The sequence below is a fragment of the Penaeus japonicus genome, unplaced genomic scaffold (assembly GCF_977035675.1).
Source record: "Penaeus japonicus unplaced genomic scaffold, GWHDUDI00000001_assembly GWHDUDI00000006, whole genome shotgun sequence".
In the NCBI taxonomy this organism is placed as follows: Eukaryota; Metazoa; Arthropoda; class Malacostraca; order Decapoda; family Penaeidae; genus Penaeus; species Penaeus japonicus.
Genome location: NW_028234408.1, coordinates 3,581,293 through 3,588,792, shown reverse-complemented (window position 1 = coordinate 3,588,792; position 7,500 = coordinate 3,581,293). Strand labels below are relative to the sequence as shown.

The window sequence follows — 7,500 nt, the reverse complement described above, 5'->3', positions numbered from 1 at the left end:
GGGGAGGGGGAGGAAGAGAGGGTAGAAGGTGGGGGAGGGAGAGAGGGTGGGGTTGAGAGGGGTAGAGGGTGGGGGAGGTAAGGAGAGGGAGGGAGGGGGAGGGGGGAGGGAGGGAGGGAGAGAGAGAGAGAGAGAGAGAGAGAGAGAGAGAGAGAGAGAGAGAGGGAGAGAGAGAGGAGAGAGAGAAATAGATATAGAAAGATATGAATAGATGTTTATAGAGATAGAGATATATATATTATATAGAGAGAGAGAGAGAGAGAGAGAGAGAGAGAGAGAGAGAGAAAAAAAAAAAAGAGAGAGAGAGAGAGAGAAAATCCACTAACGTACTTTCAGACTCTTTCAGTGAGAAAGTATTAGGATGACTTTGAGAAAAAGTAAGTTCATCCTTAAAGCTCGCTCATTAACTCTCGCTCACGTAACTATCCTGTGCTGTTGCGAACATCCTTGAGATAGAAATGATCATAATGATGGTGATGATGATGATGAGAAGGATGTTGATGGTGATGATGATGATGATGGTGGTGATTGTGGTGATGATGATGATGGTGGTGGTGATAGTGATGATGATGATGGTGGTGGTGATGGTGATTGTAATGGTGATGATGATGATGGTGGTGATGGTGATGATGATAATAATGATGATGATAATGATAATGGTGGTGGTGATGATAATGATGGCGATGATAATGGTGATGATGATGGTGGTGGTGATGATGATGATGATGATGATGATGATGATGATGATGATGATGATGATGGTGATGGTGATGATGATGATGATGACGATGATAATAAAAATGATAATCACATCACCATAACATTAAAAATAAAAAGTAAAAAATATAACAATAGCAATAACAATAAAAAATAAAAATAATGATAATAATGATATAAAAAACAATAAAAACAACAACAGTAACAACCCCAATCACAAACAAGAACAGACAGCGTGAAAAACAAAAGCACAACGCAAGCGTCAGCATTAATACCTCAATTAATAATACTTCAACACCGGAAGTGTCGATCCGCGAGGCACTGCTCCAGACGTCAATCAAAGGTGTCACGTGATTCCTTCAGCTTGAATCTCGAGGTCGTCTTCTCCCTTTTTTTGTTTTCTTATCTTTCTGTGCTTTATTTAGTTTTTCTTTTCTTTTTCTTTTATCTAATTCTTATATTTTTTTTCTTGTCTTTCGTTCTTTTTTCCTTTATTTTTTTATTTTATTTTTTCTCCTATTTCTATTCCAATGCCTGCTTTCTTAATATGCGTCTCTTTTTTTTTTCTTCTTCTTCTTCCTCTTTATTCATCTATTTTTTCTTTCCTTCTTTCTTTCTTTTCGCTTTTTTGTTCTTTTGTCTCTTCTTCTTCTTCCTCCTCTCCCATCCATTTCTTCCATCTTTCCTTCTTTTTTCGTCCTCCTCCCTCTCTTCTTCTCTCCCTCCTTCTCCTCTGCCCTCATTTCCCAACCATTCGAAGCAGCCTAAACAAATACAAGAAAGACACAGCGAATCCAAAAACAAATACAAAGCTATGTCACTCTCATGTCTCACGTTATTTGTTTCTGTTTGTCGTGAAGTCATGACTGAGGTTTGGAATCTCAGTCACTGCAATTCGTAGCAATCTGTCAATCAATTGCAAGTACTTTCTATTTGTCGAACATCAGGTACGAATTTATCATCAGAAAAAGAAAAAATATATAATTTCATACTCTGAGAGAAAATTAATGATAGCAACTCCAACTGCATAATTAAGCACTGCAATCATAATGTATAGATCTGTGATATTAGTTTTAATGATGTCGGCACCCGATGGCTATCAAAGGCTCTGTTTCAGCTGTCGAGTGCAATTAGTTTTCATATGAACTGGATACAGACAGACAGAGTGCCATTGTCTAATGTATCTTATTAAAGAAAATATAAAGCAGGGAAAATACTGTTTGCCTCTAGGTCCCTATTTCAGTTTGGGCATAGGCCTACTTATACATGGATGCGTTTATGTATATATATATATACTAACTCTCACAAACATATGCACACACATACACACACACATATATATACATAAATATGTGCATATATATATATATATATATACATATATATACATATATACATGTGTACACATATGTACGCATGCCTTTATGTATGTATGTATGTATGTATGTATGTATGTATGTATATATGTATGTATGTGTGTATGTATGTATGTATGTATGTATGCATGTATGTATGCATGTATGTATATGTGAACATATGTATATATGTATATATCTATGCATGCATGTAGTTATGTATGTGAGTAGGTAGGTAGGTAGGTAACTAGGTAATTAATCAAGTAGGTAGGTAAGTAGGTAGGTAGGTAGGTAGGTAATTAATCAAAAGGTAGGTAGGTAGGTAACTAGGTAATCAAATAGGTAGGTATGTAGGTAGGTAGGTAATTAACCAAGTAGGTAGGCAGGTAGGTAGGTAATTAACCAAGTAGGTAAGTAGGCATGTATGTACGTATGCATATCAGCAGCAGTATGCAGCGCCGACAGCCCGAAAGCACACAGCACGGCACTACCAGTCCATCTTCGACCGTGGAAGTGCTTGTAATTGCCGCTCTCAGCCTCACCGCAGACTGCTTTCTAAATCATTATAGACATTTAGCTAATCAGGCGGGTTCAACATGGCATAATAACAGGTATTCGTTATAAGCAGTTGCGCAACGTACTCCTGAACAAGACCTAGACACACACACAAAAAAATAAGAAAAATAAAAATAAAAATAAAAATAGAATAATGATAATAACCGTCTTAGGAAAAAAAAGAAAGAAAGAAAGAAAAAAACAAACATATCCAGAATTGCAAGTAACGCTGCAACCGTGTTTCCCAAGCATACACCACTATTTGACCTGTTTGCTGATCAAATAACCTTCTTTTTTAAATATATATATCAAAGGCAAGAATAGATTCGAGATCGGCCACAGCATCCACGGCTTTCACACAGCATCTCGATCTTTGAAAATGCAACACGGAGATAAAGAAGATCATGCAATAAGCGCGGCGTTATTTGAAATGCAACAAAGCCACGGTATTATATAACAGAGCCTCCGGTATTATATAACACCGTTACGGTATATTCTTCCTCCAGTATTGTTGCTATGTTGCATTGCATCTTTTGCATACAAACGTTACTGTATTTTTTGTTTGTTTACGACTTCCTATGATTCATAATTTCTTTTTTTATCTTTCCTATGAAAAGATATTAACACCAAGGAAACAAACAAACAAACAAATAGAGACGATATTGACAATTCCTCCTGTAGATTAATGATGTGTCCGCCTACTAACACACGATTTGGTCACAAACTCTCTCTCTGTGTCTCTGTCTGTCTCTGTCTCTCTGTCTCTGTCTCTCTCTTTCTCTCTCTCTCTCTGTCTCTATGTCTCTCTGTCTCTCTCTCTCTCTGTCACATATCAAAATCAATCAAATCAATCTGTCTCTCTCACTGCATCTGTCTGTCTCTCTCTCTCTCTCTCTCTCTCTCTCTCTCTCTCTCTCTCTCTCTCTCTCTCTCTCTCTCTCTCTCTCTGTCTCTATGTCTCTCTGTCTCTCTCTCTCTCTGTCATTTATCAAAATCATTCAAATCAATCTGTCTCTCTCTCTCTCACCCTCACCCTCACCTTCACCCTCTCCCCCACCCTTACCTTCTCTCTCGCACACACACACACACACACAGACCTATGTTCCTTTAATAGGGTTTTTATGTTGCTTGCACGATTGGGCTTTCGGTCAACGAGAACAAGTGGGGTGTCTAGTATTGACATTGCATTCAGCCGTCCTCCATGTAAACAGAGCAAGAAAAATACACAAAGGATTTTTTTTTGCGCAATGTGCAGCAACGATGACGGTATGTCTTTTATATCTGAAGTTTTATATATGTGTATGTATAATATATGTGTATATATATATTCATATATATATACATATATATAGATATATACATATACATATATATATACATATATACATATATATATATATATATATATATATATATATATATATATATATATATATGTATGTATGTATGTATGTGTATGTATGTATATGTATATGTATATGTATATGTATGTGTATGTGTATGTGTATATGTATATGTATTTATTTACATATATATATATATATATTTATACATATATATATATATACATATATATATATATATATATATATGCGCGCGCGCGCGTTTGTGTGTGTGTGTGTGTGTGTGTGTACATATAAATATGCATATTTATATTCATATATATATACATATATACATACATACATATATGTAAATCAAAGCAAAACTATATAAAACCAACCGGTCGAATCAGTTGCAAAATAAAATCAGAATAATCTCCCTCCCGGTCTGAAGCACCAGTACTACCGGGGACCGTTTCTCTATGCAAAGCAACCTCCGTCCCTCCGGCAGGTCACACACAGGTCAAACCCGGTCGTTGATTCCCTTAGCTGACCCGCAAGGAAGTGATAGGAATGCCTGCGAAATTCCGAACTCCTACGTGGATATATAAAATAAGTCTGTAGGAGTTGGTGTCTTTCTTAAATAAATAAATAAATAAACATATGGTGTAAAAATTGTCGACGAGAATTCGAATAAATGGACGTTAATAAATACATTTAAAAAAATACATGCATAGCTACGACAGTAATATGTATGAGGTGAGTCATCTCCGGCTGCAAAACAAATTAATTTCCCGGTGCCAAAGACAGGTGTTCCTTTCGAAATTGAAAAAAAAAGAAAGAATAAAAAATACGTAGAAAAATTGGGCCACATAGGAGAAACTGCAAGCTTTTAACCCTTAATTTATTTCAAGTCATATAGCATCCCGGATTCCAACTACATCGTAATATCTAATTAATCAGAAGAATTTATGTATCTGAAACCCGCCACGGCAAAAACTCGCTTTCGGATTGAAGTGACACTCGCCATGGGTTCCATTGCCAAACGAATATTGTATAAATAACCGCGGTTGGGGAAGGGAAGGGAGGGAGAGAGAGAGAGAGAGAGAGAGAGAGAGAGAGAGAGAGAGAGAGAGAGAGAGGGGGGGGGGGAGTGAGGGGGGGAGTGAGAGAGAGAGAGAGAGAGAGAGAGAGAGAGAGAGAGAGAGAGAGAGAGAGAGAGAGAGAGAGAGAGAGAGAGAGAGGAAGAGAGGAAGAGAGGAAGAGAGGAAGAGAGGGGGAGAGAGAGAGAGAGAGAGAGAGAGAGAGAGAGAGAGAGAGAGAGAGAGAGAGAGAGAGAGAGAGAGAGAGAGAGAGAGAGAGAGAGAGAGAGAGAGAGAGAGAGGTAAGGATAGGGATGGGGATGGGGATGGGAAAGGGGGGGGGGCAGTGTGACGTGTTGACATAGCAAAACCGTTAAGAGTTTTAAATCCAAGGGATGGAACAAAGGCCTGGATTTATTTCCGATAAGAAAAAAAGAAAGAGAGAGAGAGAAATGGAAAAGGGTCGAGGGGGAGGAGGGGGGGGGGTACAGACACAGGAAGGTCGGTAAACACGTGTAACTTGACACACCTGTTGTGATACAGGTCAGAGAGACTAACCTGCAATGACGTTTCCGTGGTTGTGCGAATTGTTTCCGACAGTGAGCTGTGCGTATGACAGGTAAGAGAACGAAAAAAAGAAGAAAAAAAAGATGATTACCATTGCACGAATCCGTCATCATTACAGAGAAGATGACATGCAAGGTGTATATATTACTGTTTTATATTTCACGAAACAACAAAGACGAAGAGAGATTTCCTGTTTTCGACAGTTTTAAAACTTTTAAAGTTTCTTGTATACAGGTCATTGTTATACACCAGACTTTCCTTCCGTTTAGCAAAGAAATTTGATATTTTCGCAAAATTCGCAAATTCAGCAAAAGACCGTAACAACTATACTTCGTTTGTTTTTCTTAATTTCTCGCTTATAGGCCTGTATTGTACACGCCAAAATAACGGTTATTCATTCAAATTGAATTGTCATTTCTCGCGTAACGGAAACGAAAATTTGAAAGATAAGTTTATGAATCCATTTTCTTTAATAGATTTCCGATAGCAACAACAACAGCCTAATAGAGTCACATAAATTAATGTATATATTGATATAAATCACTAATATAAAATTCCTTAATCTAAATAAGGTTAAGTCACACATGTGTCTGTAATTCAGTGCCATTGTTTTAAGCTTAAATACATAATAATTATTGACCGTCATAATAATTAACATGATTTTGCAGATTATATACGATTGGTAACACTGATAATGTAAATATTTATATTATTTATTATATACCATTATAGGCCTATAGCTAACAACAAACATAACAGCTTTATGAAGAAATTATGCAATAAAACACTGCATAATTATTTTTTTGATAATTAGTAACTATGATTTTTTTTTTATCTATATAGTTCTGTACTTTGTAGAATAAACCTATTCCAACCTAGATTATAAACAAAACATCAGACCATAGTGATATATTATCCGATTTTTTTTATATAAATCAAACACATATCTTTTTAATTCCTTTTACTAAATAAAAAATATTTTCCTTTTCTTTTGTACAATAGGGGAAAAAATATAGGCACTGAACCCCTGAACAATAATGTGACTTAGACCTTTCTTTTTACGAAATATCCAAAATATTTCGAATAATTAAAATCTAATAACAAAAGAAATCTCGGTACTTACTTATAGGTGTTCCTTTTAGTAAGTAACGTTCTGGTGATGTTCCTGTGTGTTCTTGTAACAGTCACTCGATAACATTATTTTCACACCTTCCCTATTTTCATCACTTTTCGCTCTTTTCCTTCCATTCTGATTTATATTTTTCCTTTTTTTTCACTGATTGAGATACGTGTGTGATTGATATCTGATTTTATTCTATGGTATTTGAGAGGATAGATGTATATATTTTTTTTTTCTAGATAGAGAGCTTTTTTTTCTTATTTTCTGGCACAAAATCAGATTATTTCGGACAACATCTCAGCTCGGATCGTGCGATCTTTCCGTAAGAGCGAGGTTTTGATTAACTTATTCTTATATATATTGGTAGCGCCACGTGGATACCCACACACTTTTTATTTTTTTAATATATATCAAGCACCAACTTTCGTATACGTGATGGAACTAAGAAGATATGCAATGTGTAATCTTTATTTTAAATCCTAGTTACTTCGGTCGGAGGGAAACGAAAACCAACAACAAAACCAAAATATCGCATTCGTCAACAGAGTGCATTACTCAGGACCCCATTTTTCACGCCCTTTGCTTGCTTGTGCCTCCGCTAACACCTCACGCCGACACCCCAGCGACCTGTGCTTTCACCTGACTGCCTCGAAGTCGGTCTGACAGCCATCTGAGCGGGTGCGACCCACCACGGCTGCGTCCCCCTCGGGTGTCCACGTGAAGGCCGGGTCGCCGCGCGCAAGAGCACTCTCCACACGTCCAACTTGGGCCGAGTCACCAGC

The 7,500-nt window shown here is 37.0% G+C and overlaps 1 protein-coding gene across 2 annotated transcripts in view; it reads right to left on the bottom strand.

Moving 5' to 3' along the window:
- Positions 1-6,860, bottom strand: part of LOC147471636 (uncharacterized) — a 240,873-nt gene extending 234,013 nt beyond the window's left edge. For both annotated transcript variants that reach the window (XM_086537579.1, XM_086537580.1), the window contains exon 1: positions 6,722-6,860. The gene's annotated coding sequence lies outside the window, so the exon portion shown is untranslated. The remainder of the gene's footprint in view (positions 1-6,721) is intronic.
- Positions 6,861-7,500: the final 640 nt, after the last annotated feature.